General features: G+C 45.9%; 1 long non-coding RNA gene across 1 annotated transcript; it reads left to right on the top strand.

Moving 5' to 3' along the window:
• The first annotated feature begins 548 nt into the window (after positions 1–548).
• On the top strand, positions 549–1,545 carry LOC114611617. The gene is made up of 3 exons (XR_003709868.1): positions 549–575; positions 1,178–1,212; positions 1,480–1,545. It is a non-coding gene; the product is annotated as an uncharacterized LOC114611617 (long non-coding RNA).
• Positions 1,546–12,564: the final 11,019 nt, after the last annotated feature.

The following is a 12,564-nucleotide window of genomic DNA, read 5'->3' as shown; positions in this document are numbered from 1 at the left end:
ACATACGACGAGGCAGCACCCAGGACGTATGCCTTGCATGACCGAACAGCTGAATTTTAAGCTTTGAACCATTTGGAAGACTTAAAATTTAAGTGTAAGTTGATACACATGACTGCTGACTACTGAATCGGACAGTCAGAATCAGACTATAAATAAGTACACCATAATTTTTGATGCTGGCATTGTTAAGATGGCATTTGTGGTGTGTGGTGGGTTTTAAGGTGGATTGAGTTACTGATCACATATCCCTAATTCTGACATTTCCCACTTCAAAAAGGCCAGTGGTTGAGAGGCTGGCTGTATCTCTTTTAATCAAATTCCTTGTTGTTCTTTCAGCTGGGCAGCTCCAGTGTTGTCTTCTGGTAGCTGGGGCTCTGAGGTTGAGGCGGCTGTGCTGTGACGGTTTTTTCTACTTTGGGTGCTCACAGGCTGCTGCAGGCAGGCAAACGAGCCCTGGGAGGAAGAGTATTCACTTCTCTTTGTTTGAGGACCAAACCACAGCCACATTTGGAGGCAGTAGCCCAGCAGAACAGCACCACCAGGAAGACCTCATCCTGCCTTACCACAAACCCTTGGTGCTGACACCTGTTCTTTGTGAACCTTAATGACACTTCCCTGGTCTTGGTTGCTGCAGAGCGATGGTGGGAAGAGGAGAGCAGTATGCTTGCCACTTGTCAGTATTCTGTGGTTGTGTATATGTGTGTGCACGTATGGTGCCTGTGTGTGTGTGTATGGTGGTGTGTATGCACGGGTGCTTGTGTGTGTGGTGTGTATGCATGGGTGTGTGTGTGTGTATGTGCGGTGTGTATGCACAGGTGCTTGTGTGTATGGTGTATGCATGGGTGCTTACAAGGAATTTGATTTGTGTGTGTGTGTATATGGTGTGTATGCACAGGTGCTTGTGTGTGTGTGTGATGTGTATGCATGGGTGCTTGTGTGTGTGGTATATATTCACAGGTGCTTGTGTGTGTGTATGTATGCACAGGTGCTTGTGTGTGTGTGTGATGTGTATGCACGGGTGCTTGTGTGTGTGTGTGATGTGTATGCATGGGTGCTTGAGTGTGTGGTATGTATGCATGGGTGCTTGTGTGTGTGCACAAGTACCTGTACAGGCTAGAGATCAAATTTGGGTGTTGTCAGGTATTGTACATCTTATTTTTATGACTATCTCTCGTAGGTCCAGAACTCATCTTTGGCTAATCCAGCTGTCTGGTGAGTCCCAGGGGTCTTGCTGTCACAGCCTCCCCAGTTCTGGGATTACGAGTGCACATCATCACTTCTGGATTTTTATCTGTGAGATAAACTTAAGTCTTTATCCTTGTGTGGCAAGCACGTTACTTATTGAGAAGTCTCCTTAGCCCAGCTCCCTGCCCCTCTTTGCTGCTAGAGAAAGTTGATAACAACCTTTCCTGCAAGAGGCAAGCTAACAGCCTCACGCACCACGGAGGTAAACTTTGGTTTATGGTATGTGGCTTTCAGTCTACAGCCTCAAGTTCACACAAGCTGGAAGCAGAACTGGAAGACAGTGGAGTTGCAATTGCCCACGCCGATGCAGAACTGCAGGCTTGCCACAGCAGAAGCCATGTTTGGTGGTGGAGGTACGATCTATTGAGTCGTCATAGATTGGCTTTCTCCATGAGAAGCCTGATTTGATTGGTCTGCAGATTTCCTTCCTCATAGGCTTCTGAGAAGCATGCTGGTCTCTGAAGGCTGGTCTATTTTTTTTTTTTGTGTGTGTGCCCCTGTGTGTGTGGTCTATAACAACTCACAGGGTTGGTGAAACTAGTCTACGTGTGTATGTCCTGGGCCTAAGGACTTTTCTTATCTGACCTGGGGCTAATTTCCTCCTGTGCTTACTGTATGCACTCAGGCCAGGGGATCATGGTGAACCTGTCCCTCTGGCTACCCTGCACCTGTAGTAGTCCTCCTTGCTGTGGTCCTCCCATATGGTCAATGAATAGAGAAAGTAGTTACACCAGAAGCCCCTGGAGTCAGAGGAAGCTGAGTCTCAGCATCTTCTGCCTGCAGGTGTCCTCCCCACTCTTCACTTTGAGGATAGCCAGGAAGCAATGTCCACTGGAGTCACCAACACCAGGTTTTTCTAGGGTCTCCCTACCTTGAGACTGTCCTGGCTGATTCAAGGTGCAGCTGGGCACCTAGTAGGACCCTTGTTCTTTCCCTTCATCTTTCTGTTCTCTGTCTTTCAGCTATCCGAAGAACACCATCTCTGCAGATGGCTTCCTCTACTCTGCAGGCATCCTGTAGACACACTTTCCTCCCTCCATATTCTCTGTCCTCCTTATTCAAGAACTTGTGTCATGACAGGATGATCTGAGGAGGATGCGTAAATATGTTTTAAATGGATTCTTCCTTTTGAACACAAAGTGAACATGATGTAGTAAAAATCGGACTCCCTAAAAGCGGGATTTAGAGCAAGCAATACATTTTATGATGTAGGATACGTTTTGGGTCACCCTCACCCTATTTCCCATGTCTAAGGGAAGAAAAGACTCTGTGTTCAGAAGGCTTAGAGTTTCCCTTGCTTGCATGGCAGAGTCAGGAAGCATTTTATTTTCAAGAGCATAGAGGAGCAGGGAACAGGAATGGGATGATGGCATCCCATAGGTCGTGTCTGGAGACTGGGGAATGGCTGTGAGTTCTTGTGTGAGGCAGAGAAGCTGCTCTGTAGAGGAGTCCTCAGACACGGTAGGAGCTTGACTGGCAGAGCCTCATGGGGTATGTGTGAGCTGGCATGTTGGCATGTGGCTGTGGGATTATGGGAGCCGGAGTGTGTGAGAGTTAAAACACAGGAGTTGGGGTACTGAGAGAGTTGGGGTATCAGGCACACATGACGTTGTGTGTGAGCATGTTGAGGTGTGAGAGTTGAGTGGTGTGAATGTCAGGCATTGGAGAGCTGAGGGGTCCTCATGAATTGGGGTGTGTATGTTATGAGTGGTAGGGTGTATGTGAGTTTTGGTGTGCGCTGTGTATGAGTGCTTGGTGTATGGGGTCTGAGTGTTGCCGGTGTGTGTGAGGTGTATGTTCTTCAGTGGATTGGAATTTCAGTTTTGCAAAACAAAAAGAGCCCTGGCTATGGAGTGTGCCAGTGGTTGTACAATAATGGAGTGTGGTCAACACTATTGAGGGTCACACTTGCCACGAAGGCACATTTAAATGTTTTTATTATTTTTTAAAGAGGTGTGGGTATGTGTCTGCTTGTGAGTGTCTATGACCCCCGGTGCCTGTGGCTAAAGGTGTCAGATCCACTGGAGCTGGAGACGAAGGTTGTGAGCCACCTGAGCTGGGTGCTGGGAAGAGCAGCAGGTGCTCCTAAATGTACAGCCATCTTTCCAGTCTCAAGGTGCACGTTTGTCACCCTGTGTCTCAAGAGGTTGAAGCAGGAGGATGGAGAATTCAAGGCCAACCCAGGCTAGGTAAACCAGATGAGCTCTTAAGACAAGAGCAAGAAAAACAGATTAGGATGTAAATTCCACAACACTTGTAAAACAAAACCTCTCGAGAACCGAAGGGCAGGCTGAGCAGAATGACAAGTTCTTTCCTCTGAGGCCATGGACTCAGTTTACTTTTCTGTGTTTTAAGAGTAACGCTGAAAGCTGGCTGCGGCTCCCTGAGGCACTGGGGCCTCCTGCCTTTATTCCCAGTGATGGGATGGAGAGATGGGAGAGCTGCAGGCAGTGCCCTGACTCATACCCATAGCCCTGGTTTGCTCCTTCATCTTCCTACCCACTTTGTCCCCTAAGGCCAAAGTTTGCATTGCAGAAATTCGCTCTGTTCTCTGTCTGTCTCTCTCTCTCTGCCCCTCCCCTGCCTCTCTGTGTGCAGTGAATACTTTCAGAAGCCTGTGGACCATTATTGTCCCTTTCAGCAATGGAGATAGGCCTCCATTTTCCTTCTCTATGGCTGATGTTTGAGGGTGTGGAGAGAGGCCTGTGCTGAGCTTTCAGGGTGGATTTGTCCTCCTGCGGCTGCAGGAGCCCAGTCTCTGACACCCGTCTCCATCTGGGACTCAGGTCATATCCACAGCCACTTCAAGGTGAGCTGCGTGCTTTAAAGTCCTTTGATATTTTGACTAAAGGCTATGTCCTATTTGAGGCACTGGCCCATTCAAGTGCCAGCTGGGCCCTTTGTTTATGATTGGCTCACATTTCAGAGTGAGGTTCTTTCTGGAGACAATGTTCTATGAGTCACCTTTGAAATGAGAACTTATCAACTTAGGGTCAGGATGTTTCAGTAGTCTGGGTCTGTGTTAAAGATGGAGGTGTGTCCTCCCACAGGCTCAGCCCCGGACTCTCTTGTCTTTCTCCAAAAGACCAGCATCTCTCACCTGCTTCTTTCATCTCTATGCAGCTGCAGACCTGGCTGTCTTACTGTTACCCAATTACCGCTGGGAACAGAAGTCTGAGTTTTACTTGAAAATGTTCTGCCAACACACGTCTCTTTCTAAAAAAAAAAAAAGGAGACAGTCTGGGATGGCTCTCTCTCTGTCTCCTGTGTCTCTGCCACCATACCCAGCTGCCTAGTGATCAGACAGAGTCTGGCTGCATCATATTTAAGACAAATAACAATGAATTCTCTCTCCTTTCCTCTCTTGCACAAGCATGTTTAGGAGGCAGTGAAAACTGGTTTCTACTTCTTTCTTTCCTGGCGGTTGGGTGTATTGGGAGAGGCCCTTCAGGTTGTTCCTCCTGAATTTCTACTCATGTGTCTTTACAGCACCCACTGAAGGTGCTAAGTGCACAGCTGCAGGAATTTGAGGGTTCTTCTTTTTAAAACTTTAAGATTTTCTTTCTCTGTGGGGAACGGTACCAGCAGTATGTGGAGCCCAGGGTAGGATGGACCAGGGCAGGAGTACACATGTCTGACCTTCATGCTCCGAGCTCCTGACTCAACTCCACTTCTAGGTGCAGAACCTCTTCTTGCTCAGTGATGTCCACCATCTACTCAGACTCTAAAGAAGCTGAATAGTGGTTTGTTTGACAATATGAATCTGTTTGTTTGACTCAAACCAGTCCCATCAGACTTTTTCCAGGGGGTGGGAAAATTTAGATGGATGAGAAATTATCCCAGTGTTATAACACAAGAAGGTTTTCTGTTGATTTTATTCACTTTGTACAGTTCTGGCCGTGTGGTGGTGGTGGTATGGTGATATCAGGAATGTGGTGGTGGCGGTGTGGTAGGGGTGGTTGGTGGCCTGGTTCTTTATATAATAAGAAGATGCTTTGGATGTGGTGGAAGAAAACATTGGCTTGTGGTTCTTTGTCTGTGAACTTGGGTGTGCATGCCCTGGGCTTTACTGCAGACCAGAAGTCCTGAGGAGATAACTGGCTTGTCAACAAAGCGTTTCCTCCTGGCCTTCGTTCCAACTTGGTATTCTAACAGCTTGGGGTAGAGAGCTCTGTGTGTGGGAGACAGGGAGAAACTGTGCAAGCTGCTACCATACTTGTTCTGACCAGCTGTCTCTGGAGAAGGCTTACAGTGATCTGGATTGTGAACGGTTAGAAGGGAGCTGAGAGGAACATTTAGTCGTAATTAGATTCCTGAAGTGGCTCTGGGAAGACTGTATTAAGGTCAGAAAGGTGGATTTGACAGTGAGTGTAAGCACCAGTCCCCACCACCTCAGTGAAGCTACAGAACGGGATCTAGAAACTCTTTCCTTTTTGTCTTTAACCTTATGTTTGGAAAGAATCATAGGTTCATAAGAAATTACAAAAAATGTTTATAGGGGTAAGTGGGCCTTTCCCTTCTGCTACTGATGTGCAGTCTGGGTTCCTTTGCTCCTGTTGGATTAAATTGTAAGTAAGAAAATGGTGGTAGTGGCAGTTCTGGATCTTTGTCCCAAATGTTGGCTGGATCCAGAGGCGTATAGCTCTGAGTCCCGGATCTGGGTCCCCATGGCTGGGCATATAGTCTCAAGCTTCAGAGGCTCAGGTTGAGAGGCTTACTGTGCTGGGCCCAGACAGTGGTGCCACTCTCATGTATGGCTAATAGCAGCAGGATTCAGTGGGTCAGGTCACATCTCTTAAGCTCTGGATGTTGGGACCCTTAGCTCATAGCAGCAGCTGGCATCAAGGTTTGCTGGCATTTGTTAAAGGCTGGGTGGTGTCGAACTTTTGCAATGGCCTCTTATCTTTGAGTCTTCACAGCCTTCTGATTTCCACAGCCTGACTCTGCATTGTCTCAGCCTCCCCTGCCTTCCTCTTCTGTCTCAGCTGCCTCCGCTCCCTGCAGTGCCTGCCCCCAGTTGCTCTGCTGCTGAGCTAGCTGCTAGTCTGCTTTTGCAGCTGCCTCTTCTCTTACCACCTCTGCCCAGGAGCAGAATAGGCAATAACAGATCGCTCTAGATGAATACACACACAGGTGCATGTGCACACATATGTACACTTGCACACATACTCGAGCATACGTATACTCTCTTACCACCTCTGCCCACTCTACTCAGGAGTAGAAATAGGCAGCAAAAGATCACTCTAGATAAATACACACACAGGTGCACATGCACATACATGCACGCATGTGTACACACACACACACACACACACACACACACTTTTTCTCCATGTTTTTTGGTAATATTTTAAGGTTTCTCAGTAGTGATAACTTTAAAGTTACCTCTACTACGGAATGTATAACCATGCCTCTTTCTAGGCTGATTTTTTCCAAATTCCCTCTGTTTTGGTTTATGGAAGCCAAACATATCTTAGAATTAACGGGCCCTGATGGCCGACCACAAATGGAACTCTATGAGGACGTTATTAACCTGCACCAGCAATTTAGCTACAGAAAGGGAATCAGCAATCAGTTCCTTTATATCACCAGCAATTAGAAGTGATGAACCTCAAATTGAGGCCTGAGAAGGGAGGAAGTCTTGAAAGCTGGCCATGTATGAGTCTCTAAGACATCTTTTTAATTGGAATGCTTCCTGCCTTTGGTTGCAGAGGGCAGCTTGGGCAAGCCACACGAAGAGTTAGAATGCATAGGGCTTGCTCATATGGCTTGGTGATATGATCTAATTTGGAATTCCTATGACTGAAGCAAAGAGAGGCACAATTAGATTTATGTGCCCTGCTGAGCACAAGACATGGTATCCAGGCAACTCAAGATGAATGCACACACGATAGCAACCCTACCCTGCCCACTTAGTAAACTCCATGCAGGTGGTGGATATAATACCTTGATAAATCTGGCTGGTCACCTAGGACATTTTTCTTATATCAACATTTGCCATAGGAGGTTCTCATGTCTCTGGATTTCACCAAGCAAACAATGCATCTCAGACCAGAAGTAGAAGCAAAGCTTTGCCAGGAAATGCTTGGCAGTCGTTGGCCTAACAAGTGACTTGCACTGCTAGGCTATTCACAGTCACTGGTCTGGGTATTTGTGAGAGACAGTCTTGATTGGGGAGCCCAGGTAGTTTTGGGTTGGGAGCACGGGCAGTCTTGGGTTGGGGAGCATGGGTAGTCTTAGGTTGGGGAGCACGGGCAGTCTTGGGTTGGGGAACACAAACTGTCTTGGGTTGGGGAGCACAGGCAGTCTTGGGTTGGGGGACATGGGCAGTCTTGGGTTGGGGAACATGGACAGTCTTGGGTTGGGGAGCACAGGCAGTCTTAGATTGGGGAGCTCAGGCAGTTTTGGGTTGGGGAGCACAGGCAATCAGGTTTGGGAGCACGGGCAGTCTTGGACTGGGGAGCATGGGCTCCTCAGAAGCTCTGCCTTTTGATTTGCTGCAGTACTGTGTCTTTCACTAGTATTCATTAGGTGATCTTCTGCAGCACGGGCCTTTCAGCACAGGCAACAGTTCCACTTCAGTTGCTGTTTGATGACCTGAAAATCTCAGCAATTGGCTCCATGATGGTTCTAAATAAAATGGGAGAAAACCCCTACAGAATACAAATTGACCCTAACTTAATTATTCTTTTGTACAAGTAAACCACAGAATCAATAGATAACTTTCTTTGACAAATTAAACTTATTTTTAACAAAAAACCTTTATGTGTATGCATATGCCTAAGGGTATGTATGTACATCCCATGTGTGCAAGAAGCCACAGGGGCCAGAAGAGAGTATTAGATTTCCTGTCACTGGAGTTACAGATGATTGTGAGCTGTCATGAGGGTGCCGGGAACCAAACGTGTGCCTGCCGGAAGAGCAGCAGGTCCTCCAAATCACTGAGCCATGTCTATAGCCTCCAAATTAGACTTTTATTAAATGTTGTAGCTGAATTTGAATAAACTCTGGTAAGTGTGCTCTTGGGCACTAGTAACTGCATGGACCAATTGGAGCAGGCTGCCCCTTCCGGTGGAGGTAGGACCTGACTCACACCCGTCCCTCTGGAACCTGGCATTATCCCCTACCCATACCTGGCCACAAATGTACACTGGCTACATTTACTGTAGAAAGCTTACAGGGAAATGCATAGGTGTAGTTAGGGTGGGACCTGGAAAAGCCAGATCTGACTTTGGATCCCACCACGGTTCTTAGGCTGAGCTTTCATGCTCTGTGAGATGGAATAAGATAGACTGAACAGTGCTTAGGGAAGTAGGTGAGATAATGGTCTGCCCTTTGTAGAGCACTTGTGACATATTAGCTTCTGGGTCACCTGTCCTCCCAGTTACAGGATGTCCCATGAGGTCAGGGCACTTTCCAAACCCTGTGGAGTTCTGATGCCTGATACATAGGAAAGTCTGTATCTGTCAGATTAACAAGTAGAATGTATTATACATTTCCCATGACATTATTACAAAAAGGAAGAGACCAGCTAAAGTACTTGAGAAACAAAGACATAAGACAATTATGTTGGAAAAAGAAAGTTATTGGAGAAAGGTCAGGCCCAGTGGCACACACCTTTAATCAGTCCCTGCAATCAGAAGCAGACACATCTCTGTGAGTTCAAGGCCAGCCTGGTTGGCATAGAGAGTTCTAGGACAGCCAGGGCCACACAGTGACATTGTCTCAAAAAAAGAAAAGAGATATGAAGACAAAAATATTATTGAAAAGATTTTTAAAAGATTTATTTTTTATTTATATGTACAAGTGTCTTGCCTGCACATGTGTGTGTGCCTCATGTATGTGTAGTGACTGTAGTGTCTAGGGAGGGAGTCTGATCCCTGGAACTAGCTGTAATCATTCCACAGGCTGAGTAACAAATCTGACTTCTCTGCGAGAGCAGCACACATTTGGAGCCCCTCTCCAGCTATTAAAGAAAGATTTTTATCAACACTATTTCCTAGCTATATCTGAGTTTGGTGCATCTGGCCTATCTTTAGAGAAATTTAACATTTTATCTAAGATAATATTTTTCAGGATATCTGAGAGGAAACAATTTTAATCTTAGATTCCCATATATATTTTTTATACATATACATATATATTTTCAATATAATTATGTAACCATGTTTTCTGGCTTCCATGAGATGTGACAATGACCTTTGCGTCCCTCTGTTCCGTCTTTGACCCTTTACTTCCGTTTTCCCGTCCTGCTCTGTCTCTGAGATGAGACACTGTAACACACTTAAAATGTTTCTGAGAATTAGTGACATTTACTTGTCTAGGGAAATTTTAAAGATGAAAATATTGATTTGGTTTATTTTTGTTTAGAAATCATTCAGCTTTTAAATGACATGCTAATTTTCCTTCCTTTAAAATTACAAAAATCTGGCTCCTGCTGAGCACCAGTTTTGGAGGTCTCTTAAGTACACAGTGTGTTTGCATTTTGGAGACAATTCTCAAAGTTACCACTAGGTGGAGAAAATGCTCTATCAAAGTGAACAGGGCCCTGTGTGTTGAAATGAGCTCTGCCTTAGGACTGGATTCTTCTGGATATAGACAAGAGACACTCTGGCAGGCTGTGTTCTCACGTTTTACATAGGAATTAGCACATGTAGTATTACAGTTCCTACTATTCTTTGTGTGCTTCAGACCCTTAAAGGGTGGGGTGGTGTGTGTGTGTGTGTGTGTGTGTGTGTGTTGGTACACTTGTACACAGAGGCCAGAGATCCATGTTGGGTGTCTTCCTCAATTGTTCCCAATTTTATTTTTAATCCTTATTTATTGATTTAACTCAAGTCATTAGGCTTGGTGGGAAGCATTCTTACCTGCTCAGTCATCTCACAAGACATTTTTTGAGACAGGGTCTCCCACTGATTCAGCTAGACTGACCAGCCCGTACCCAGAGCCTTCCTGTCTTGGTCTCTCTAGCACTCTGATTACAAGTGCACTAGGCCATGTTGGGCTTTTTATATGTCTTCTGGGATTAGAACTCAGATCTTGTTGCTTGTGAGGCCAACAGGTCACCCACAGGCTCCTCCCCAGCCCTCTGAAGGGTTTTAATGTGACATGTACATTTGACCTTTCCCCTTTAAGGTGAATTTCAATTTCCTACATACCAGATTCTCTTTCTTTTATAACTCACCAAACTTATGAGCTCACAACAGTAAGTTAATGATAAAGATGGAGAGTATCAGAGACTGGTGTCCAGGCCCAGGCTATCCCACTTATGTGAGCATGTGATGTCCTTACATGTGGGATTCTGTGGCATGAAGGTGCTCCCTCATGGCTGAGGCATGGGTAAGGCAGTGAAGCTACTGCTTCTGCCTGGAATCTGTGGCACTCACATGAACACATTCACAGTCAGCAGCCATACATGACACTCACATGAACACACAGTCAGCAGCCATACATGACACTCACATGAACACACAGTCAGCAGCCATACGTGACACTCACGTGGACACATTCACGGTGAGCAGCCATGCATGGCTAAGGTCTACAGTGCAAGGTTGCTGTGAAATTGTGCAATAGTGCAATGCACAGGCAGGCAGAGACTTGCTTGCTCCAGATGCTAGCAGGATCAGACTGAGAAACCCTGAGACAGTGTACTCTGTAGCAGGAAAAATCATTTGTCCGTTCCACTTGATTAAGTTCTAGACATTTTCTAATTCGGGCCTATGCTAGGCACTGAGACCTTGGATGCAGAGATGCATATTCAATCTGGGATCTGTGAAGGCTCTGGATTTTACTCTAAATTAGTTCGTTACTATGTAATGGACATTGTAGAAAACACAAGACTCCTGGGTCAGAGAAGAAGCAGATGGAGCAAGCTGTGGGGACATGACATCATCACCTTTCCCCTGACCTGCGCTCCCCCACCCCAAAGCTCCCACTGGAGAAATTTGGAAGGGCATAGGTGGTTAAGTATGTAATAAATTCACACCCTAGTCAAGTACCAGTGAGTGTGGGATCGCCATTGCTCTCACAGTAAGCCCATCGTTTTCTAGGGTGGAGATTCCCCTCACCCACCTAAGGTGTAACAATTAACTGCAGGATGCAAAAAAAAAAAAAAAAATACAGGCCCAGATATTTGAGAGCTGGGACGGGGAGTCTGTTCTTCTCAGAGGTAGAGTATATTAACTAGACTCAGAGCATGAGCAGAGTAGGAAGATATTTCTAGAAGTAAGAAGAAAATGTAGAAAAAGTGTGAAAACATAACACAGAGAGAGACATGTGGTAGGTAACATCAAAGAGTGAGGGAACAGACAGATAGGGACCGTGTCCTCATTCAGCAGAGCAGTCAGTGCTATACTGTAAATGAATTTGGTCATAATTGAAAAAATATTTAGTGTGTATGTGTGTGTATGTGTGTGTGTGTCTGTGTACATGTATGCTCATGTGAGTGCAATGCTCTTGGCATGCACAGGACCATGTCAGATCCCCCGAGCTGGAGAGTCATCCATCCACCAACCATTTATCAGTCTATTCATCCATCTCACCATCTACCCATTTGTCTATCTATCTATCCGTCTATTTGTCCATTTGTCCATCTATCCACACTCATCTATCTCACCATCTGTCCATCATCCATTCATCTATCCATCCATTTATCTACCTATATGTCCCACCATGCATTCCTCTATTTATCGATTCCTCTATCCATACATTTGTCTGTCTGTCCATCTGTCCATCCATATATCCATCATCCATCCATCCATCCATCCATCCATCCATCCATCCACTGTTTTCATGCTTATCCTGAATGAAACAATTATATGGATTGGGAATGTTTTTCCTCAGAGACAGAGGCCTAGAATGTCCTCTCAGACACTGAGGACCGTGTCGCTTGTGTTGAGGATTGCAAACTACAGCTTTTCTGTACAAGAGTTAGAGGCAGACACAGCAGAAGTCTTTACCTCTGTGTGAGGACTAGCACAGCCTAAAGGTTGCCAGATCAGATGGGAAAGGCTGCTATAGAGAAGAGGGCTAAAGGGAGCCCATTTTGTCTGACCCACAGCTTTGTGTCACTGTTGTCTCTACAGTGCCCCGAGGCCTCTGTACAGTTCCAGGACTGGAGAGAAAACACTCAGACTCTGTTGCACATTCATCAAAGCTGAATTCAGCAATGGAAGGGCCATCCAGTTGGAGCTGGAGGAATTGTCTCTGTAGCCTTTTGAGACTGGGCTGGTAGAGGTTCCTTGAGTTGCACAGGCTGCAGATGTGGTTGGTCTTATCACATTGGCCCGAGTCTGTACTGTTTGCCCAGCTGGAGTCTAA

The sequence above is a fragment of the Grammomys surdaster genome, unplaced genomic scaffold (genome assembly GCF_004785775.1).
Source record: "Grammomys surdaster isolate TR1022 unplaced genomic scaffold, NIH_TR_1.0 126118, whole genome shotgun sequence".
NCBI classification, from domain to species: domain Eukaryota; kingdom Metazoa; phylum Chordata; class Mammalia; order Rodentia; family Muridae; genus Grammomys; species Grammomys surdaster.
The sequence above is the reverse complement of the archived record's forward strand: the minus strand, read 5'-3'. Positions and strand labels throughout refer to the sequence as shown.